This window comes from Dasypus novemcinctus, chromosome 1, assembly GCF_030445035.2.
Source record: "Dasypus novemcinctus isolate mDasNov1 chromosome 1, mDasNov1.1.hap2, whole genome shotgun sequence".
Taxonomy (NCBI): domain Eukaryota; kingdom Metazoa; phylum Chordata; class Mammalia; order Cingulata; family Dasypodidae; genus Dasypus; species Dasypus novemcinctus.
Genome location: NC_080673.1, coordinates 92,810,105 through 92,835,068, shown reverse-complemented (window position 1 = coordinate 92,835,068; position 24,964 = coordinate 92,810,105). Strand labels below are relative to the sequence as shown.

The 24,964-nt window shown below is 37.2% G+C and overlaps 1 long non-coding RNA gene across 2 annotated transcripts in view; it reads right to left on the bottom strand.

Moving 5' to 3' along the window:
- Positions 1 to 3,754: 3,754 nt before the first annotated feature.
- The window catches only part of LOC131277971 (uncharacterized), a 193,287-nt gene continuing 172,077 nt past the window's right edge, over positions 3,755 to 24,964 (bottom strand). Inside the window, exons 4-5 of one of the 2 annotated variants that reach the window (XR_011649669.1) lie at positions 21,915 to 22,021; positions 3,755 to 7,558 (exon numbers count right to left, since the gene is read on the bottom strand). This is a non-coding gene — a long non-coding RNA (uncharacterized lncRNA). Of the gene's footprint in view, positions 7,559 to 17,395; positions 19,733 to 21,914; positions 22,022 to 24,964 lie in introns of those variants that run through there. The other variant, XR_011649672.1, reaches the window with a different exon arrangement.

Below are 24,964 nucleotides of genomic sequence, written 5' to 3'. Positions count from 1 at the left end.
CTTTCTGTCCCTCTTCCCTTCTTTTCTCCTTCTGGGACCCCCATGATACATATGTTTGTGTGCTTTGTGCTGTCATTCAAATCCCAAGGACACTGCTTAATTTCTCCTATTCTTTTCTCTATCCGTTCTTCTGACCATATGATTTTAATTGCCCTCTATTCTAGTTCATTGACTCTTTTTGTCTTGAAATTTGCTGTTGTATGTCTCTAGTGTATTTTTAATCTCTAATACTTTGTCTTTCATCCCCAAAATTTCTGTTATGTTTCTTTTTATACTTTCAAATTTTTCTTTATGCTTACACATTGTCTTCTTAATATCCTTTGTCTCTTTATGTATATTTCCCTCATCAACTTGAATTGATTTAGGAGTTTGTTTGAACTTCTTTGATTAGTTGTTCCAAATTCAGAAGAGATTTATCTCTTCTGTATTTTTAATTTGTTCCCTTGACTGAATCATATCTTCCTATTCTTAGTTGGCTTGTAATTTATTTGATGATGTCTAGGCATCTGATTATCTTGATGCGTTAACTTGAAGGTTAGTTTCTCAGACTTTTATTGTTGATTGGCTTTGTATTAAGGCTATTCTTCAATGCTTGGTCCAACTTATTTTGCACCTTTAGAATAGTCTGAGCTTAACTGATCATATTTCTCAGCTCTTCTTCATCTGATTCTTATCCTGAATATGTGGTACAATTTTAAGATTGCACATTTTGTGTGTAACTGTTTCACATCCAGTAGAAACTTTCCTTTCCTCTGTTCCTTCTTCAAGAATCTTCACCTATTCTGTTTGTTCTTGTGCAGAATTTTCTCCCCAACTTCTATTATTTGTTTAAATTCTTTCCTTAACTCAATGCCCCATTTTCCTTATACTTTTCAGGTTTGGGACCCTTCAATCTTACAGCCATTCAGTTTGACTCCCTTTTTATTATTTAATTTTCTATGAAGCTTTTCTGCCTTTGGTTTCTTCCCTGTTAGGGCATTGCATCTGGCAGAGCCAGATGAGTTCAATTCAGAAAGGTGGGACACTCCAGAAAAGTCCATTTTGCATTTAGGAAGTCCAGTCAACAGGAACAGGCTTGAGTGAGTGGCACCACTTGACTGCCTTTCTGTCATAGACCCCCTGTCTCCCATGGGCCCCTCTGTATGCAGCACTTCCCAGTGCTCAGCCCAGGGTCTCTGTGAACTTGGACCCCTGTACCTTGATATCCATGGGGTTCTAACTCATTGCTGTGAATTCCTCCATAGTCTGTGTTGCTGATGAGTGAGATCTGAGTCACTCCCTCTGGAGAACTTCAAGCTGCACTGGAGAATAAGTGAAGGAAAGGGGAGAGGATTGACGGGTCTGAGATGGAAATTTCCTATCTGATATTTGTCTCTTTCTTTGTATCAGCATTTGTCAAGTCCTTCTCCAGTCTCTACAGTCCTCCAGAGTTCTTATTAAGGAGAATTTGTTCTTATATTGGCTGAATCTCTGTGGAAGGTTTTTCAGGGAATGTCTTATGTCACCATGTTGCTGACATCCATAGTGGAATATTGGACTCTGACAGGAGACGGGATGGAGAGGACAATTTTGAGTATGGTCTCAAAATCTTCAGTGGTTTCAATAAGTAAAGGAAAATTATTAAGAAATAAGAGATAATACTGCTATGGATTTATTTATGACCTCCACAAAGATATGTTCAAGCCCTACCCCGAGTCCTGTGGATGTGAACCCATTTGCAAATTATCTTTGAAAGTGTTATTAGTTAGGATGAGGCCAAACTAAATCAGGATGGGCCTTCATCCATATGACTTGATTACTTATAAGCTAAGGAAATTTGGACCCAGAAGTCAGAGACAGAAGTAGATAGGTGGCCATGTGATTGGAGTAGAGATTGAATTATGCTAGCAAGTTACCAAAAGGAAGCTATGGACTTCAGAGAAAGCATGATGCTGCCAGCACCTTGCTTTAGGATTTCAAGCATCCTAGACCACGAGAAAATAAATTCCTGTATTCAAGACAAACAATTTGTGTAAACTAAGATACACACCAACAAGGAAGGGGAGAGAACAGTGTAGCCTGATAGCATGAGACTCAAAACACAATTGGCTTTAACCAAAGGCTGGGAGACAGATTCACTCACAGATGAAGTGGGAGACCAGATGGTTTGTAGATGACAGTGAGAACTCTGTTCTGGGGTGGTATTCTCATGGTAACCTTAGCAGAGCCCTTATTATGAAGAGGGATAGCTCAGATATTTTAAATGATTATTTGAAGATTAAGTAGAATTTTGATAAAGGGAAGTTGATGAACTTAAATAAAAACCTCAGGATTGAAAGTGAGAAGAGGTTTTGTGTTTTTTTTTCCTTTTTTTTTATTTTGTTCAAATAAAAGTGAGGAGAATGATAGATGCCAGATTCAAATTATTATTAATGAAAATTTTGATTAAATAACTTTGGTGTAGTGATTATTGAGAGCTTTGCTTTAAGGCTTTTTTATTTTAATAAAACTAAATTACTGAGGTAAATAATTCATTATAGAGTTTTATTAAGGTAATACATTAAAATTAGTGTTTAAAATTATTGATTAGAATGGATTGGACAGCAAAGAAGGAGATGTCAGCATACCAATTAAGAAAGAGAGCATAAACTAGGGAAAAGAGATGTTTAAATAGGAAAAAATGACACTAAAGTCATTTCAAAGAAGGAATTGTAAAATAAAATTTTAGCAGGACAAATGGAAGTAAGTTTTATTAGATCAGTTAGTTTATATTTAGCATTTTTCCAAAATATATCATGAATTAGATCAGACTGGGACAAAAATTCCAAAACTGCTGAACCTAAACAAGCCTTTTAAGAACTAAAAACATTCACTAACACAAACTAACATTGTATTTGGCTCATGCCTCCATCTAGCCATCATCTACTGGGCAACTATTGTGAACAAGGCCCTATGCTAGATTCATTTCTCCTAAAGGTGGACAAATCATCTGTGACTTTTCATTTAATCTGTTCCTTTACTGCTAGTTTACTGAATACTAAAACCAAAATTCCAGGTGAGGACTATGAAAGAAACTTTCTACATTTATAACCGTGTTAGGAAAAAAGTGGGAAATTTTTAATATTTTAAACTGTGGAGTATTAATTGCCTTTCTTCATAGAAATTCATTGGAAAATGGCATTTTCGCCACATTTTAGATAGAGAATCTATTTCAGAGCATTGTTTTCCTCATTCAATTTTTTTAAATTTTAATTAATTTTTGTTTTTTCATTTTTATCTATTAAAATATATCACTCATACATACATACATAAATATACATAATCAATAAGTATATATCAATAAGTATAGTAATAGTTGTGACCTTACAAAACAAACATAAATAACATCATACAGGACTCTCATAATTCACCCTTCCAACAATACCTTGCATTGTTGTTAAACATTTTAAACTAATTATTAAAAGGCATTGTCAAAATATTGCTACTAACCAAAGTATTTTTCCCCAACCTACCCTATTATTATTATAATCTTTATATCATTTATATATGAACATACATAAACAATAAGTATATACTTGTGACCTTACAAAGGAAACATGCATAACATCATACAAGGGTACCATATATCAACACTCCACCAATATCTTCCAATGTCGTGAGATGTTTTTACAAATTATGAAAGAATATTGTCAAAATCTTACTACTAATTACACTCCTTATCTTACAATTTGTGTATATTTCCCCCAACCCACCCTATTATTATTTTTTAAATATATTTTTTATGACAGAAGTTGTAAATTTATAAAACAATCACGCACATGTACAAAATTCCCAAACAACACCCCTCTATCAACAAACCACACTGTGGTGGAACATTTGTTACAGATGAGATAATATCATGTGATTATTACCACATCCACAGTGTACATTTGGTTCACATCTTCCTTACTGCCCCATTATCAACACAGTACATCTTTGGCATAGATGTAAGAATATTATATTATTACTGCTAACCACAGTCCATAGGTCATTCCAGTTGTATTTTTCCCATGCTTCTCCTCTCCACATTTCTACCACCCTGCAGTAGTGATGTACATTTGCTCTAGCTCTCAAAGGGCACTTTGCATCTGTACCATCAGTCATAATTCTTATCCACCTCTGGGTTTACTGTGCTATTCAGTTACTAGATTATTCTCAACCATTCTATTAATTGGTATTTACATAACTAGACTACCATTTTCAGTCACATCCCCATTTATAAACCAACTGTCACTCGCTGTGTGTTACCATCCACTCCACACACCTCTGCAATTTTACAGTAAAGCCAATCAAAACTTCTATATACATTAAACATCAGTCGTCCACCCAGTCCTTCTATTTTCTCCTTTAAGAATCCACCACCTACCACCAGGTCTTGAAGGTATTTTCCAATAATTTCTTCTAGAAGTTTTATGGTTCTTGTTTTTATTTTTAGTTTTTTGATCCATTTTGAGTTAATTTTTAGAAAAGGTGTGAGATAGGGGTCCTCTTTCCTCCTTCCTTCAGCTATGGATGTCCAATTTTTTCAGCACCATTTGTTGAATGGATTGTTCTGCCCGAGCTGTGTGAGATTGACAGGCTAGTCAAAAATCGCTTGACCATACCTGTGAGGGTCTGTTTCTGAACCATAAATTTGGTTCCATTGGTCTATTGGGTCTGTCTTTAGGCCAATACCATGTTGTTTTTACTGTTATAGGTAGGTATTATGATTTAAAGTCTGGAGAGGAGGGTTCACTTTTCCTTTTATGATGTTTCTGGCTATTCAGGATTCCTTACCCTTCCAAATAAATTTAATGATCATGTTTTCAATTTTTTCTTTAATGCTGTTGCTATTTTTATCAGGGTTGCATTAAATCTGTATATCAATTTGAGTAGAATTGACATCTTAATGATATTTAGTCTTCCAATCCATGAACATGGAATGTTCTTCCAGTTATTTAGACCTTTTTTGATTTGTTTTAACACTGAGTTGCAGTTTTCTGTAATACAAGTGCTTTACATCATTGGTTAAGTTTATTCCTGACTATTTGAGTTTTTTTCTGTCATATTTTATTTTCACCACTCTTTTGACACTTTTAGTTACTTTTATTGATATAATCTTCATTTCTAGACTCTCTTCCGCCCCTCTCTCTCTTGTCTTTTCTTTTCAGGCTCCAGCACACCCTTTAGTATTTCCTGAAAATCTGGTCTCTTTTATAGAAATTCTCTCAGTTTCTGTTTATCTGTGAATATCTAATTTCATCCTCATTTTTGAAAGACAATCTTGCTGGATATAAGATTCTTGGCTGGAAGTTTTTCTCTTGTAGTATCTTAAATATATCAGACCACTGTCTTCTTGCCTCCATGGTTTCTGGTGAGAAATCAGCACTTAATCTTATTAGATATCCCTTATATGTTATGCATTACTTTTCTCTTGATGCTCTCAGAATTCTCTCTTTGTCTTTGGCCTTAGACATCCTGATGAGTATGTGTCTTGGAGTTGGTCGATTTGGATTCTTTTGGATGGGAGTATGTTGTGCTTCTTGGTCAGGGATATCTGTGTCCTTCAATAGGGTTGGGAAATTTTCTACCATTATTTCTTTAAATATTTCTTCTGCTCCTTTTCCCTTCTCCTCTCCTTCTGGGACACCAATGACACATATGTTTGCAAATCTTTTGTTGTCATTTAGTTCCCTGAGACCTTGATCAATTTTTTCATTTTCTTCATCTGTTCTTTTGTATGTTCACTTTCAGAGGCCTTTTATTCAAGCTCACCAATCCTTTCTTCTGCCTCCTCAAATCTGCTATGATATGATTCCAATGTTTTTTTCATTTCATTGATTGCACCTTTTATTCCCATAAGATCTGCTGTTTTTCTATGTATGCTTTCAAATTCTTCTTTTTGCTCATCCAATGCCTTGTTAAGATCCTTAATCTCTTTAGCCACCTCATTGAATTTATTAAGGAGATTTGTTTGAATATGTATAATTAGTTGCCTCAACTCCTTTATGTCATCTGGAGGCTTATCTTCTTCCTTTAACTGGGCCATAGCTTCCTCTTTCTTGGTGTGGATTGTAATTTTTTGTTGGTTTCTTCACATCTGGCTTCCTAGAGTATTTATTCTGGGTGCAGTTTTTCTCTTTAGTCTAGGGCTTCCTATCACTTTTCCCTTGCTGTTTGTGCAGGAGGAGCCAAGCATGTAGTTGGTGCTGTAAGCTGTGGAGGCTCAAGCTGCCCTCATTGCACCAGGGACCAATGAAACTTCTTCCAACTTTCTCCTTTGCCAGGGGTAAGGACAGAGTCACAACTATGTGGAATAATCCACATGCAGGCCTAGACAGTAGTTGCCCAGAGAGACTGATGAAGCTTCACACCCCTTTCTTCCCCACCTGGGGCAGGGATGGAGCTACAGATATGGGCAGCAATCTATGCAGTGTGGATCCAAGATGACTGCAGTTGCCCCAGTAGACCTCTGATTATTCAGTCTGTGCCATCCTGAGGTACCTGCAGTTACCTGGATAGGCTGGGCAGGGCACACCAGCCTCCTCCCTGCCAGAGGTGGGGCCGAAGCCTAGACTAGGGCTGCAGACCAATCTGGGTGAAAGAAACCAGTTCCAACCATCACTGTGATTTTCAGACAAGCTGGCTTCCCCTCATGCTGGAGGCAGAGTCAAAATGGTGGCCACCAGCCTCTTTCCAACTTGGACAAGTTCAAACTTTACCTTTTCTAGGGTTATGCCTTAGACAGCCAGGTCTACTAATCAGTGTCTTAAATCAGTGGCCAACTGTCTCCTCTTCCCCTGTTTTTGGGAAATGGAGCTTCCAATTCTAGCTACAGAATAGCTTCTGGGGCAGCTTGTGCCACCAGAGTAGGATAATCACCAGCCTCTGTGGCTTGGCTGGTAATTTCCCAGAGAGGATAGTTCAGGTCCCCCCAGCTTCCTCCCTACCAGAGTGGGGCTGGGGCTTATGCTAGAGCTACCATCTGCTCTGGATGGAAAGAAGTCAGTCCCTATCAGCACTGTGATTTTCAGTCCCCTCCATTTCTCCTCATGCCAACTGCAGTGTTAAAATGGTGGTTACTGGCCTCTTTCTGACTTGGACAGGCTCAAACTCTAGCTGTTCTTAGGGTTATTCATTAGCCTGCTGAATTTACTCTTCAGTAGCTGAAGTTGGCTCCCAACCATCTCTTCCTCCCCTGTTTTTGCAAAGTGGAGTGTTCAATTCCAGCTGCTGAACAGCTCCCAACATGGCTTGTGCCTCCATTGGAGGATGGGCACTGGCCTCCAAGGCATGGAGTGCTCTTCTTAGGAATCTTCTCTGCAAATGAACAGTCTCCTCCTTCCATTCCACCAAGGATGTTGCAGGATGCTCATCTCATCTCCTGGAGCCCCCAAAGAGATGTTTCAGCTGGGTCCAGATAGCTCTGGATATTTACAAAGTGCCCTTTAGCAGAAGCTGACTTTAGGAGCTCCTTATTCTGCCACCATCTTGCTGGTTGTCCTCCTCATTCAATTTTAATCCCTTGATCAAATGGAGAATTTTCTCCTGGAAATGATCTCTAGAACAAAATCAAAAAAGGCAAATCAGAAATGTTCTTTAAACTCTTCTTACTCACAAACTAATAGATTTATTTCATAAAATAACATCTTCCTCTAGAGGGAAAGTCAACATTGTTGTGTTCTTTTTCATTAACTCATTCATCCATATATAAAACTTAAATTCAAATTGTTTGGTTTTGTAGTCAAAACAAACAAAATTAATTGTTAAAATTAATAAAATGAGGAATTTTCTTTTAGAATGAAACTAATTAATGATTTAAAAGGTTTCTTAACTATTCCAATCATCAAATAAAAAGCCTCATAAGTTTGCAAAGGCAAATGGATTTAGTTAAAAATCAAAGATTTGGACACTGACCCAACAATTCAAACATTAAAAAGAATTCTGATGGCTCTGTAAATTGCAAATATATTGGCCTTCTATCATTCCCACATCATGAAGATTTAAATAAATGTTTTACTAAAGCAAAAACTGCCAGAAAATAAAATAATCTGAGATTCAATTTGTAAGATGTGAAATGATCTCTTCAGGTATTTTCTCCCATCTAGGCAGGAGTCATTATTCTAGAGTAAATCCCTTGCTACAGAAATCTTGTGTATTATTTCATTCTCCTTTACCTCATTCTCAAGTAAGAAAACCTACCTGAAACCTAACGTCTTAGAAATAGAGATTACTATACTGGACTCAGTCAACTTCATCAATTGCACTTGCTATTTTAATAGCCAATGCTGGCTTCATCAATATCAATTGTAATTTCTTCCACAGATGGCTCTCTAGATACTCACAGTTTTGTTTCTAGTGTTTTGGGATACAAATGAGAATGAAAATGAGGTCTCTGTTATATGATTTTGTAAAGAAATGGGATGCTTTATTTAATTAAATAATTTGGTTAGCATAGCATTGCAATATATACTAAAAATGCATTGACATGAAATATATGCTTTAAAAAATTAATATTTTTTCTGAAGATTTAAAAGACATTGAAAATCTTTTGGTATGTGTATACTGTTTGAAACTCTTTCATGAAACCCAAAAAGAAAAAGATTTTTTTTGAGATAATGGGGCTGGGGATTGAACCCAGGACCTCAAATGTGTGAAGTCAGCATTCAACCACTGATCCATCCTGACTTGGGTTTTTTTGTTTGCTTGTTTTTTGCTTTGGGTTTTTTTTTTTTTTGCTTGTTTTTAGGAGGCACCAGAGATTGAACCCAGGACCTCCCATGTGGGAAGCAGGCACTCAACCTCTTGAGTCACATCTCTCCCCTATAGGGCCCTCCCCCCACCCAAGATAGCTCCCTCATCTGTTTGCTCGTTGTTTTTATTTTTGCACCCATTGTATGCACGTTGTTTTGGTTTTTTGTTTTGCTTGTTGTCTGACTGTTTTTCTTTTTTCTTTAGGAGGCACCAGTTACTGAACCTGGGCCCTCCCATATGAGAGGTGGGCACTCAACTGCTTAAGCTACATTGTCTTCCTGCTCATTTATTTTTGCTAGTTGTCTGCTTGTTGTTTGCTCATTGATTTTGCTTTTCTTTTGCTCGTTGTCTGTCTTCTTTAGGAGGCAACAGGAACCTCCCATGTGGGAGGCAGGTGCTCAACTGCTCAAGCCACATCTGCTCCTTGTAGGGCCCCTTTTTTTAAAGTCAAAGGATTCTTTTTTTTTAAGATTTATTTTTTATTTGTTTCTCTCCCCTTTCCTCCCTCCCCCCCCCCCCCCACACACACAGTTATCTGCTCTCTGTGTCCATTTGCTGTGTGTTCTTCTTTGACTGCTTCTATCCTTATCACTGGCACCGGCACTCTGTGTTTCTTTTTGTTGCGTCATCTTGTGTCAGCTCTCCGTGTGTGCAGCACCATTTTTGGGCAGGCTGCACTTTCTTTCGTGTTGGGTGGCTCTCCTTACGGGGTGCACTCCTTGCATGTGGGGCTCTCCTACGCAGGGGCCAGCCCTGCATGGCAGGGCACTCCTTGTGAGCATCAGCACTGCACATGGGCCAGCTTCACACGGGTCAAGGAGGTCCAGGGTTTGAACCATGGACCTCCCATGTGGTAGGCAGACACCCTACACATTGGGCCAAGTCTGCTTCCCTTGTAGGGCCCTTTTCATCTGACTACATCAGTGAGGCTCAGGTTGTATCTCCACCCTCTTACTGGAGCTTTATATAAAGAGAGACACAGAGAAAGAGACATAGAGAGAGGAAGTTGCCATATTGTTCCACCATGTGAGAAAGGGGACTGCAGGAAAACAAAGAAGCCTGGAGAGACTGAGAGACATCTCAGAGTCTGGAATCAGCAGAGCATGGAAGCACAGAAAGAGGACCCCAAAGAGCTGTACCCATGAAGCAGCTCAAGGCTAAGGGGCCAAGCCGAGCCATATACCTGCTTGCCCATAGCTTAGCTCCCAATAAACAGTAGATTCTGGAGGATAAGGCAGGGAGCTTGGTAGAGATCAGTTACCATCTTCACCAGGATACCAGGGTCTACTGCAGCTGACTTTGGTGTGAAAGCATCTCTGATGATGCTTTGATCTGAACATTTCATGGCCTCAGAACTGTATGATTTTACCCCAAATAAAATTCCAATCATTTCTAGTACTTTGTACCAGCAGCCCTTGCAAACTAAGTACATAATATCACCAATTTTACAAATCATTAGTCAGTTGAAGATGGTAAATAGATAGATGATAGATAGATAGATAGATAGATAGATAGATAGATAGATAGATAGATAGCCTTTTTTTTTTTTTTTACTGTTGTATTGGCCTACCGTGGCAAGCAAATTTATGAGCAACACTTGACCATGCAAGAGTCCTGAACAAACAGATCACTGTGATCACAATAAAGGATGGGCCAGAAGACTGGTTATGTTGTGGATAAATAATGAAAGTATGGACAAAAGTTCATTTTTCTGTCGTTGTTTATACTTTACTTCAAGAAAGATATAACTCCTTTCTGGGAGCTATCCTGAGCCAGGGTCTCACCGAAGTATTGAAGATTGATATTAAATGCCGTGATTTCTCTGGTTTTGAGGGTACATGTGTGTGTCCCTTTGGCTTTAGATCTAAGAGTTCCCCACCCCACCCCCAACATTTTTACTGGATAAGGTGAAGTGTGGAGGAATATTTGCCTGCTTCCTTTGCCAGCTTTCCCCAAATCTCTAACGGACTGCCTCATTTTATGGGGTAGAATGCTTGTGGATAACCTCCAAATCTAGCACTCACCATAGCTATTTAGTGATTGGGGTGTGAGCCGCTTCTGCATTGAAACCAAGCCAGGTTTTGTATATGACTTCTCTAAGCACCTACACAGTTAAACTGACCTGTGAGGTTTTTCATCATGCACACAAGACAGCATGCACCTTATGTACTCAGAAACTCTTATAATTGAGTTCTGGGATAGGATCACATAAACGAAAACTTAGTTTTGTCTAAAAAAAAATTTTAAAACAGCCAAAAACTTTTATTTGCACTTCTTTAAGAAATTAAACTGAATCCAAACATACAATACACTTGTTAAAATTCTTTTTACTTCCCTCAACTCTCCGACCTGAAATTTTCCAGAGGCTATCCTTCCCCAAATTCAAATTTGTCTAGCCTATTTCTTGTCCAGTAATGCCCCCAGTATTAGCAGACTTTAGTACATAGATTAGCATATTCTTCTACACCAACAGTGATTCCAAATTTTTCCAAATGCTTGATTCAATAATTGATGGGCACCATATTCAGGGACACTGACATATTATAGTATAATGTGACTATATCCAACTTAAGTTCTTATAAAACATTATTAGTGTTTGAATTAAAATTGCATTTAAAATATATTAAGTTGAGCCTTTTGATATTAATGTTAAATTATTTTTGATCTACAAAGATGAAAATTGCATATGGTTCGATTTAATAGATCAATGGGGAAAGAATTAACATCTTTCTGATACTGAGACTTTCTACTCATAAACATGATGCAACATGAGGTATCCTCCATTTTTTTTAGATTTCTTCAAAATTTTTTAATAAGATCTCATAATTTTTCAATGAAGGTCTTGAACATATATTGTAATATTTACTCCTAAGTATCTTACTTTGTTTTTGCTGTTGTAAGTGGTATCTTTTTTTTTATTGCACTTTCAGTTTGTACATATGTATAGAAATGCAACCTGCTATGTAAATACTGACCCTCTATCCAATTCAGTAACTTATTAAATTTTTTAAATTTTACATCAAAATATAGATACCATATTACCCCACCCACTGTGCCTCCCTCACTTTCCCCAATTAACAACATCTTTCATTAGTGTGGTACATTTGTTACAATTGATGAACACATTGAAGCATTGCTACTAACCATGGAATAGTTTAAAGTTTACACCATGCCCTGCACAATTTTATAGGTTTTGAAAAAATGTATCCACCACTGCAATGTTATGCAGGACAATCCCAATGTCCCCAAAATGCCCCCATGTTACACCTATTCTTCCCTCTCCCTTCCCTCAGTACCTCTGATGGCCACTGCCTTTATATCAATGATACAAGTTCTTCCATTGTTAGAATAATAATAAATCTACCTTAGACCACAGTTGCATTCCCCCCTAATATTTCTTCATTCTTCAATCTTGAGGATTTGGGGATAAGGATGCCCACTTTGTTTCTCATCAAGCAGGGGGTTAGATCCCATGGGACAGATGGATGGAACTGTCTTGCTTGCTGTTGTAGATACTTTCTGTTTTTTGGAATGGGTATTGCCCAACATCATCCTTATGTTAGTTGTCCTGAGTGAGTCCAACTGGAGAGTAGTGTTAATACTCTGCTAAGATTCAGGGCTCAAATAGCATATAAACAGACCCAATATTTGAGTCTCTGGGATATATATTTAATGAGAACAGTCCTAATTATAGGTTCAAATAAAAGGGGCAAAAAGCTATGCGTAGTCTAACTCTGTTACACTGGGGAGCATACATTCTAAAGTAAGGCCCACTGATAGGGTGCTGAATTCCTGAGATTGTCTGCTATGCCCACAGTGTCTAGATGTCTCTAGAGCCCTCAGAAGCTCCACTATTTGAGGCACAGTTTACTGTGGCCATCAATGAGATCCTGCTGAGACATGCATAAATATAACCTGTGGAATAATCTCCCAACTCACTTGAAATTTCTCAGCCATAAAAACTCATTTGTATTTAATATTTCCCCTTTTGGTCAAAGTCTTTTTCCAAATGCATTGCTGGTTGGTACTTAGAAATAATCCTTCAGTGTCTGGGCATAATGTCCCATGCTGTGGAGGTCAGAGGAAGGTAGTGCATTTATATGCTGAATTTGGCTTAAAATTGGGAGGCTTAAGATTTTACAGTTGTTTTGTTTGCTTGTTTAAAATCAGCCTCTTTGTTTAAACTACCCAGCTTCAACAACTCAAAAATATTTTTAATTCATACTTAACCCAATCTGATCATCTCTGCTTATTTATAATCAGACAGATTTTTTTTGTTTACATTGATTGTGATTATCTCTCTTTGGACTTATTTTGAGCATCTTACTTTGTTTTGTCTATTTCTCTTTTCTTTTATTAGTTCTATTGGTTTAATCAAATTTTCTTCATTCCAATTTTCCCCTTTGTTTTGAAGTTAGATATTTTATCTTTAAACCTATTGGTTTTGAGTTTCACATTCTATTTCTATTTCACATGCTTACTTGACTATGTAAGTCTAAAATTAATCAATATCTCTAGCATTCTTCCAAACAATACAAAGCCCTTGAAATATTTTAATTATATTCACAGCCTTCCAAATTCCATATTATTGTCATTTAGTATCTGCTTTCCATTTTTTAAAAATTTTCCCAATAATTAAACATCATTTTATTCTATTTTTGTCAATGCTTATTTGGATTGCAAATTTCTTTACATGACATGGTTCTTTGCATCCGTTTTTTTATTGATTTCTTTCTGAATGAAGAGTGCTTCATTAGTTTTTCAGAAGGTTTAGATGGATTTAGAATTCTAAATTGGTGGTTATTTTCCTCAGCATATTAAGTGTATTATTTTATTGTGATCTAATACCCACTTTTATTATTGTTGTTGATGAGAATCTGTCAGTCTATTTGTTACTCCTTTGTAGAGGCTTTGCTTTTTTAAAATTGGGTTTCACTATAATGCATCCTAACGTCTTTTACAACCGTGCAGGTAGTAAAAGTTTAAGCCATCATAGTAGCACACATATAGAAATTTGATTTATTTTGAGTGACTTATTTTCCATTAATGATGACCCAGGTATTTCCTAGGTTTTTCAAGGCCCATTTTAATAATTTCAGTGATTCTTAAAGATTCTGGTCTTTATTCAGGGAGCTCAACTCCATCTCCCCACTTGAGCAGACAGAAGTATATACATTTTTTTTCCCTGTTAAAAATCCTTTGCAATTCTGTATTAGTCAGTCAAAGGTGTGCTGATGCAAAATACCAGAAATCTGTTGGCTTTTGTAAAGGGTATTTATTTGGAGTAAAAGCTTACAGTTACCAGGCCATAAAGCATAAGTTACTTCCCTCACCAAAGTCTATTAGCACATATTGGAGCAAGATGGCTGCCAACATCTGCTAAGGGTTCAGGCTTCCAGGGTTCCTCTCTTCCCAGGGCTTTTTTTCTCTCCTGGCTTAGCTGCTGTGCTTGCTCCACAAGGTAAGCTATAGACTATCAGGTAAATGGCTTGGCTTTCTTCCTTGGGCCTCTGCTGTGTCCAATTAAGCCTCTCTCCTTCCTTGTGTATCTGCTTCTCTATGTGTTTACTTCCCAGTGTCCAGGATCACAACTCCATCTAACTCCCGTGCCTTGTTATTTTCTCTGTGAGGCCCTGCCCACCAAGGGGACGGGGATGCAATGTCCTACTCACATGACCCAATCAAAGCCTTAATCATTATGTTATCAAGTAAAAGTGAAACCTCTGAATCCAATATAATCTAATACACCCAGAGGGACAGACCAGTTTACAAACGTAATCCAATATCTATTTTCAGAATTCATAAAAAGTACCAAACAACCACAGCAAGTATCCCATCCACCCTTCCCCAGGGGAGTGTGTATTTGTTTTTCTGTTTAGTTGGTAAATTAGTTGGTTTTGCCTCATTTTGTTTTATTTAGTAGTGGAGACCCATTATGATTTTTGAATTTGAGGATTTATGCCTTCCTTCAATTCTGAGAATTTCCTGGCCATGATCTCTTAGAATACTCTTCTCCTGTACTTTCACTATTTTCTCTTCTGTAATATTTCATTCTATCTCTTCATTCTATTCACTGTGTATCTTAACATCATTCATTTATTTATCATTTTATCTCTCTCTGTGCTGAATTCTGGTTTATTCAATTCCCTCTTCTAGTTTTCTAATTCCTATTTTACTTGAAATTAATCTGCTATTAAGTTGATCCATTGTGCATACTTTTTTAAGATTATATAGTTTGTATCTAGAAGGCTAGATGCTCAGGTTGGTTATTTTTAAAATCTGCCATTTCTCAAACAACTCCATTCTTTCATTATTTTTGTATTCTTTCTTTTATCTCTATAAACTTTTAAAATATATTTACTTTATAGTCTTTTTCAGATCAATTTTGGTCTGCAGTTTTGGGATAGTTAATTCTCCTGGTTGCTGCCTCTCCTTCAGAGTCAGTCTTTCTCAAATTTTCAAAACACTTTGATATGAAGCTATCTGCAGCTGGGTTTTTTTGTCCTGTGGCAATTGCATATGTCTTAGATTATATACAAAAATCTATGGAATTATTTCTCATTTGTTTCTTACAGGCTCTAGAGATTTACAGTCCAATACATGGCCACTAGTCACATGTGGCTTTTTACATTGAAATTAATTAAAATTAAATAAATTCTGATTTTCAGCCCCACTAACCACATCAGGTACTCAGTAGTTACTTGTGGCTAGTGGCTACCACATTAGACAGCACAAGTGTATCACAGAAAGTTCTACAGTATAATGCTGTACTATATTTTCCATAGTCCTAAATTAGTTTTGTGTTAATTTCTTGACTTGGTGTGGCAGTTTGATATTATTTATGAATTCCAAAGAGAGATATTGTGTTTGTAAACTGGTCTGTTCCTCTGGGCCTGATACCCTTTGATTGTATTAAATTCAGAAGTTTCACTTTTACTTGATTAAATTAAGATTAGGGCTTTGATTCCGCCATGTTAGTAGGACACTCAGTCTCTGCCCACTTGGTGGGCAGACACACACAGAAAAAAGATTCGGCAGAGGAGAGTGCTTAGTTTTTGATGCTGGAGCCCTGGGGAGAGAGATTAGCCTTATGCCAGCCTACAACTGAGATCAGAAGAAGCCGGGACCATGGTGCCTTAAGAAGAAAAAGGTTGAACTCTCACAGAGACTGGCAGCCATCTTGCTCCAACATGTGGCAACAGACTTTGGTGAAGGAAGTAACTTACTCCTTGTGGCCTAGTAACTGCAAGCTTCTATCCCAAATAAAAACCTTTATAAAAACCAACAGATTTCTGGTACTTTGTATAAGCACCTCTTTGGCTGACTAATACACTTGGTTTCTGGAACTATGTAGGTAGTAACAAAGTAAGTCCTTAAGTAGCACAAGTATAGACCTTTGAAATATGTGTGTGACATTTTCTATTCATGACTCCAAGTAGATAAGAAGTGAGATTTTATTTCCCCAGGCCATAAACCATGGTTTTCTAGATCCTGTTTAATAACTTGTGTGACCCTTCAAAATTCTGGGCTTTATTCAAGGGGTTCAGTATCATCTCCTAACTTTCAGAAGACATATGGCCACATCCTCTTTCCCTATTGGGTGTTAAAAGCCCTTTGCAAATATACCTTCTATGGTCCCCTCATACTTCTGTGGGGCCTACTTCCATTTTCTTTTCTGGATTTAAGTCTCCTCAGCTTTTCTATCACGTGGAGATTTCTATTTCTGTCATTCAAACTCAGTTAAATACTTTGTAAAAAAAAAAAAAAAAAGCATCATGTTTTATCCAGAATTTCTAACTGTGGAGAGAAGGGAAGTTGTCTACATTAGCTAAATCCACCATGTAATCAGAAATCCGCTGACATGATAATGCATGTTTAATTCTTTTGATGAAAGAGCAAAGATGTGATTTTTAAAGTAAATAGCATTGCTAAGTCTGCTTTTTAATAGTATTGCACCAAAATTCTGTCTAACTGTAATCCAGTCTTTAATGTTCTATAATTTATTCTCTACATATTCTTTTTCCTTCTTGGAATGCCTCATATCCAGTCTAGACACAAAATTTTCATGTGATATCTCTTATATTAATCATGTTTTTCTAATATCACATTTTTCAATATCACATTACCTTTGTATAGGACCTTATATCATTTTTAGAAATAATTATAAATTTTTCTTCCAAAATTACAAAATAATTATTATAACTAGTAAAATAATATATCTAAAGACAAATAAAATTTCCCTCTTTTGTACTTCCTTTCCATCTTTAATCCCAAACCACCTCTTTGTCAGATGATCAGTGGCATCCACATTGATTGTGTATTGCTTTAGTAGTTTTTCTGTACATATTTAAAAATACATAAACATATTAATTGCTAATCAAATGGTTTCTTTTCTTGATTATTTTGAAGAAAATGTGTATTCCACTAAAATAACATCAAGGATATCTCTCTAGACAACACATATAGGTCCAATCCATTTTTAAATATCTGCATATTATTCATAGTATGAATTTCCATAATTTATTAATCTCCCAGCTTGTAACCACTACAAATAATGATGCAATAAACATCTTTGAGTATATTCTTGTATACTTGTTGTATTAGTCAGCCAAAAGGAGTGCTAATGCAAAGTACCAGAACTCTGTTGGCTTTTATAAAGGATATTTATTTGGGGTAAAAGCTTACAATCATAAGCCCCTAAAGAGTCCAACTCAAGGTGCCCTAAGAGTTACTTTCTCACCCAAAGTCATTTGCCACATGTTGAAGCAAGATAGTAGGTGATGTCTGTGAGGATTCTTAAGGCCCCGTGGTCCCAGCTTCTTCTGATCTCAGCTGTAGGCTGACATAAGGCTCATCCTGCTTCCCAAGCCTCCTTTCTTTCTGGGTTCAGCTGCTCTGCTCTCTTCACAAGGTTGGCTATAGACTATCAGGTGATTTTCTCATCTCACCCTGGGGCTCCAGCATCAAAACAAAGTTTTCTCCCCTGCCATGTCTTTTTCTCTGTTCTCCTGGATGACAGTCTGTTTTATCAGCCCACCAAGGGGGCAGGGACTCAACCTTGCACACCCTAATGAAGTAGTCAAATCAAAACCCTAATCTTGATATAATTTAATCAAAGACATCTCAGCTGAATTCAATACAATCAAAGGGCATCACACCCAGAGGAACAGGCCAGTTTACAAACATAATCAATATCTCTTTTGGAATTCATAAATAATATCAAACTGCCACACTTGGGAAATCTTTATTTCTATATAACCTCATGCTTAAACTACAATAAAAAGCATAGTATTTTTCTTTATCAATACCTTCTCTTCAATCCATCATATATACCTCTTCCAAAGTCATCTTTCTGTACCAAATTTTTATCAAAGAAATTGGATTATAAAAATGTTTATTTAAAACAACAATTTGCTGTAGGTCCTTCTGCCTTGAAAGCAGAGAGGCCTAATTTATATTAATGAAAAGACATTTTTCTATATTTACCTCCTATCAATCAAAGACATTGGTAGAGAAAGAAGGAGAAAACATTGAACTCTCAAAATCTTTGTGAGTGGGACCAGGTTATGTGTCTTTTTACTTAGAAGGATCTATGATTGCTTCTCTGTTTATGGGAAGAGCCTAATAGGATCTAGAGAGAAAATTGGTTTTACATTTAAAAAAAGGAACTGGGTTGGGGTGGATAGTTTCTGGGAAGGAGACTAGGAAGGAAGAGAAATAGAAGAAAGGAATAATTCTTGAAGGGGATATGGTCCTGAAAATAGCAGGAGGCATGAACCTGAATAGAAAAGTGGCCAGTGAGAAACACTAAGTGGTGGGAAAGATTTTTAAAGTGTCTGTTTCTTTCGCTACTGGAACCTCACACCCACCACACTAATCACAGGGTAGGTATTCCATGAATATTGCTGAAACAATGATTAAGAATGTCTGATATTCAACTTTAAAATGACTGCATTGCTATAATAGAAAGTCCTTCCCTATCATCTCAAACCTTCCAGAAAACTCTTATACCCAAATGCTTTTTTAAAAAGCTGGAGGTAGGGCTGAGAAATCAAGGAAAACAGACTAAATTGCCCATACAGGGAAGCCCACAACTTGGAGAAGGCAACAGTATGGGGAAGTGAAACACGTGTTGGAGTGGGAGTTCTCCTAAAGCAGGAAATTTTTACCAAAGGTGACTGTATTAGTCAACCAAAGGGGTGCTGATGCAAAATACCAGAAATGGGTTGGTTTTTATAAAAGGTATTTATCTGGGGTAGGAGCTTATAGATACCAGGCCATAAAGCATAAGTTACTTCCCTCACCAAAGTCTATTTTCACGCGTTGGAGCAAGATGGCTGCCAATGTCTGTGACGGTTCAGGCTTCCTGGGCTCCTCGCTTCCAGGGTCTTGCTTCTTCCTGGGCTCAGGTTTCCTCTCTTCCTGGGGCTTGCTTCTGTTTCCTCTGTGAGATTATTTCCCAGGGCTCCAGTTTAAGGCTTCAGCATCAAACTCCAACATCAAAAACTGTTTTACTCTGTCCTTTGCCATCCTTTTATCTGTGAGTCCCTACTGACCAAGAGGCGGGGACTCAACATCCTAATGACGTGGCCCAATCAAAGCTGCAATCATAACTCAATCATGCCTAGGTACAGACCAGATTACAAACATAATCCAATATCTATTTTTGGAATTCATAACCATATCAAACTGCTACAGTGACCCTGGAAATGCAAGTTCCCTGGAATTCAGGGTAACTGGTTGAGAGCACTGGTTATCCCACACAACAAGAGACAATGACTTACACTCATTTTAATGACAGAGTGACCAGAACTGACACATTTGATACACAATGAATCATATAATTGCAAAAAATATCAGAAATGGAAAGAGATGATCTGGTCCAGGCATGGTAAACATTTTCATTTCATGTGCATTTTCCATTTGGTAGCAGTTTCCTGGAATGCTGAGTTGAGTAGGGTTCTGAGGCTGTAACCTGGGTCTATGGTAAAGACAGTTATGATTTATTAGTAAAGTCCATGGGACTATAAAAAGGGAAGAGAAAGCATGTAAACTGAGGATTTTCCATCTCTGATTGACTTCAAACTCTCATGAATAAGAAAAACACCCTTTTCCATGTGTTTTTATCCTTGTCTATAATATAAGGCTGGTAAGAGCTCAAAGTACATAAATATTGTATGAACTCACTGATATGAAATCATTAAAATAAGCAAATTTTTAGAGTTTGAAAGTAGAATACAGGTTGCATGAACCAGGCAATATTAGAAATGGGGTGTTAATATTTAAGTGGTACATAATTTCAATTTGTGGTAATGCAAAAGTTTTAGTAATGAACGGGGGTAATGGTAGCATGACTTTTTTTAACATAATTAACAGCACTGAATTATATATTTGAACATGGTTAAAAGGGGGAATTTTAAGTTGTATATATTTTACTAGAATAAAAATATTATAAAACCCATAGGTGTAGACAACACAAATAGTGAACCCTAATGTAAATCATGGACTATAATTAATAATACAATTATAATAATACTCTTTTATCAATCATAACAAAGATACCACAGTAATGCAACATGTTAATAATAGGGATGAAAAATGGAATTTATATCTTTTTGCATTTTTCTGTAAAACTACAACTTCTCTAAGAAAAAACTTAATTTTATAAAATTGTTCTAGGTAGAAAAACCACAAACATAAAGGCTCTGGCATAAAAGAAAGCAAGGTTTGAGTTCAAGGTAATAAGAGTGCTTTAAGCAACCAGTGAAGTTGGGCCCATAAAACATAAAAAGTAAAAAGAACTTGTCCATCAAACTAAAGAGGGTTGACTTTTTCCAAAGACAATGTGGATTCACTGAAAGGTTATAAGTCAAGGAATAATATGGAAAAATCATTATAACTACAGTGCAGATATTGGATTGAGCTGGTAAGGAGGGGTAGAACAGGAATGAGTTCATTTAGCAGCTGGCAAAGTAATCCAGGGAAGGGAAGTGGATGTGGCTCAAGTGATAAGGCCTCCACCTACCAGATGGAAGGACCTAGGTTCGCGTACCTGTGTGGCAAGTCAAGTACCTGTGAGGTGAGTCAGTGCCTGTGCAAGTGAGTCATGGAGCAAAATGATAAGATGGCAGAGAATAAGATGGAAATGTACATGAAGAGGTGTCAATTCATATTATTTAGGCAGATTGAATTATCTGCATGCATCTGCTCTCTGGAAACTACTGGAGGCACTTCTAGATTCTATTCTAATCTAGAAAACACAGCACTCAGAAAAGAAAAATTCCTCTTCTCTTCATCCAGAATTTCAGGAAGAGATGTAGCCACTCTCATAACCTACCCTCCCCAGGAAATGAGAATACGAAGTTTATAGATGTGTTTTCAAATACCTCATCTTATTAATAGTGCTTTCCAGTCTGATCTCTGAGGGGTTTGGATCTCTTTATACCTAAAGATTCCTCTAGGTTCCCCCTTCTAAGATTGAAAAATCTGACAAAATTTCATTTCTAAAATTAATTGTTAGGGATTCTGCAATTTCATCACTAAAATTTGTATCCTGCCATTAAAGTGTATTCATACTGCCTCAGAGTCTTCTTTCCTTAGTATTTTGATTAAAATTTTTTTAAAAATTACATCACCAGGTTATTTATTTTTCTCTTGCCTTCCACTCAACTTATGATAACTCAAAAGAGCACTCTGAATTCTTTTACTTCTCACTACCAAAATGTCTGTCTTTCTGTATGGTTTATTAGCATCTCAGGGAAGTGGGAGCATCTATTTAAATTTATTTTTTATTTGGTTTTATGCTGGTACTAACATTTCTTCCACATAAAACAAACGGCTAAAATTTTGACCTTATTAAAACATTGAAATGATGGCATCAAGTTTGCTCAACTGAAATAATTCATTGACTCTTGAAGGAAGGAAGGAAAGGAGTAAAGAAAGCTAAAATCCTTTCTCCAAAGTCAAAGATCCATGCTGTCCTAAGAAAATACTTAACACTGTTGGTCATATCACCATCCCCCACTCTGGTCATGTAAAAACGTCACAAAAGTTCTGGGTAGTTTGTTTGTTTTTAAGATTTATTTTATTTAATTCCCACCCTCTCATTGTAGTTGCCGTCTGCTCTCTGTGTCCATTTGCTGTGTGCTTTCTGTGTCTCTCACCTTCTCCATGAGGCACTGGGAACCAAACCCAGGACCTCTCATTTGGAAGGTGGGGTCTCAATCGCTTGAGCCACATCCACTTCCCTCTGGGTGGTTTTGTAGCTAATCTGTTAGAAACAAAAATTCCAAAGTCAAATGGTCACAAAGAGAAGAAAATAAAACTAGCCACTTGTGCCAGAAGTCCCAATTTCCACCATATATATTCCAACAAAAACCAAAAGGGGAATAAACCGAAGCAAAACCCAACAGAATCAGGGGGACAGTATTTGCTAAAACATCACCCAAGGTATGAAATGAAATCACTGTTTTACACAGCTGTCCCACAAACCTTGTAAAGGAATGTATTATGATTTGCATTGATCTGATTAGTGTATTACATATTGTGCCCACTCCCAGTCAAAGAGGCATCCAGGATATTAGCAGAAATACAGTTCTGAAGTTAGAATAAAGTAAATACTCCCCAAAGTCTTTTTCTTTCCCCCATGCAATTAAAAAAAGAAAACTTGCAACATACGGGATAGCATCAAAATGGGTTGGCCTCATTTATAAAAGTATATATTTCACTTGCTTTTGTATAAGAGATTAGCCCTGAAGCACAAACACACACACACACACACAAGTCCTTAATAGTGTGGAGGGGAAATTATAAAGTAATTAACACAATATATAAAAACAATCCAAAATTGCAGAACATTAATGCCTTGCAGTCACCAAATAAAGCTATTAATTAGGGTTCCAAAGGATGTATAGTCAAAAGAATAAAAAATAGTAAAACAGATATACAAACCCTAATGAAATTCAACCCAAGTCTAAAGGAAATACAGCAGAAGACACAAAAGGAATTAATTAAGTGTGGCCTTTCAATTGTCTCTTTGGTAGACTATCATGCAGCTAATTTTTCTTAGGAAACCCAAAATGTCTAGACATGGCTGGCTTGGGTGTGGGGCAAGCTGGAACCTGCAAGATGTGCAGGCAGTGAGAAGTAAAATGTCTTCCCCTCAATGAAGACTGGGAACAGCAGAAGCAATGTTTTGTGGTGGCAATCATAATAGTAACTACAATTACTTGCTGAGTACCTATTTCACAAGTTAGAAAACTGAGGCTTGACAAAACCAAGGCTTTTGTCAAAAAATCAAAAGCTAGCAAATGACAGTCTGGAATATAAGCCACGTTTGCAGGACTCCTCAGTCCATGCTCTTTCTACTTTACAAAACTGTTAAACATTCCAAAGTATTTATCCATATATTTTAGAACCTCTACTGCTGTGTTCCTCTGGTAGCCATTCAGGACTAGCAACAGGATCCATCCTGAAGGACAAGAACCATCAGGAGCTAGCTGGGTAGGACACTGTTGCTCCAGCCATCAGATCAGACTTAGTGTGAGGACTATTCAGGCCAAGAGAGCAGACAAGGGAGACCACAGATTGTGAGATCAAGGCAGAAGCCTGGTTCTACAGGTCAGCTACAATTCAGGAACCACTCATGTGGTGCCTGGGGACCGGTCATGATGCTTAGGTTCCAGTCTGATTGTCTGCAGAGACTTTGCAATGATGGGAGGGGAGTAGGAAAAAAAGCATGTAGCTTCTAAGCACTGATGACTAAGGAGTGTGGTGGTCTGAGGGTTTTTCATGCTTTGATCTTAGTTCAGGAACTGGGAGAATAACTGTGTTCACTCACAAACTAAACAATTTGGAGCTTCAGAAGAGAACAGTAAAGAATTCAACCACTAAATAACTACACATAGAACCCTGTTTTCTCTTATCTCAGTTTGTAAAGCCATAGTAACAAAGATGACTCCAATGCATATACTAGTAAGTGTACATGGCTAACATCCAATCTTTGTAAACTAGGTGTTTCAGTCATCTGTTGCTGTATAACATACCATCTCAAAATTTAGTGGCCTAAAACAATGACACTATTTCCCATGCTCCTGTGATTTGACTAGGCTCAGCTGGTAATTATTCTGCAGGACATGGAGTAGCTGAGATCACTCATGTGACTGAATTCAATTGGGACCTCAGCTGGGGATGAGACAGCCAAAACTTCCTCTCATTTTCCAGGGTGTCCCTCCATGTGGCCTCTCATCAGGCAGTAGTAAAGCCCCTTCTTCTTCATAGTATGTGGCCAGATTCAAAGAAGGAACCATTCACAAGGACAAATCCAAATGTGCAAGTATTTATGAAACCTTGCCTAGAGTACTGATTTTACTGGATAATTTCTTACTCCAAAACCAACTGCCTGAAGAAGCAACCCTAAAACCTCTTTCTGGCGATCAATATTTCACATTTTCTGGTCATGTTCATTCTGACCAGGTTGATTTCCCACATCTATTTATTGGGAGTATTTTCTAACTAGACCAGGCAAGTACTTGAACCTGAACTATGCCATATCCCTTTCCAACCCCACAATTTCCCTGATACTGTCTCTTTACACACAGACACACAAACTCACACTACCCATCATCTCCCTAGTTGGAGCTCTTCTTCAACATGAGAATTTTCTCAATCAAGAAGTTTTACCCAACTATTTAAATCATAGATTTAGTGTTTTTTAGAACTGGAAAAAGTTTTAGAGAACATCTACCTATTAACCTTCAGGAACTCCTTGGAGAAAATGATGAAAAAATATTTTCCCTCAAACCCTGTAAATAGGCAAATTTTGCATCAAATTATGGAGGTTTCTGATCCTGTCTCCTGGGCCCATACATCTTCCCTAGATCAAGAAGACAATCTAGTCCAACCCTTTCACTTCACAGATTAAAAACTAAGACCACAAAACTTAAATAATTTATACAATTCTATCCATGTGGTTAGCACTCAGGGCTTCCTGATTTGCCATTTCTGCGGACTGCAATGGTACCTGTCAAACTAGAGGGACTAGACAGCTAGGACATCTGACTTTTTGTCCCACAGTATAGTGAAATAAAGTTTGGCAAGGTCCAATATTTAAAGGACAGTGATCTGATCTCCCAGTATCTGGATTAAATGAGCAGTAAAAGAAAAAAAAAAGGAGATGCATACTGCATAATGAATCATAAAGAGGTAGGGAACA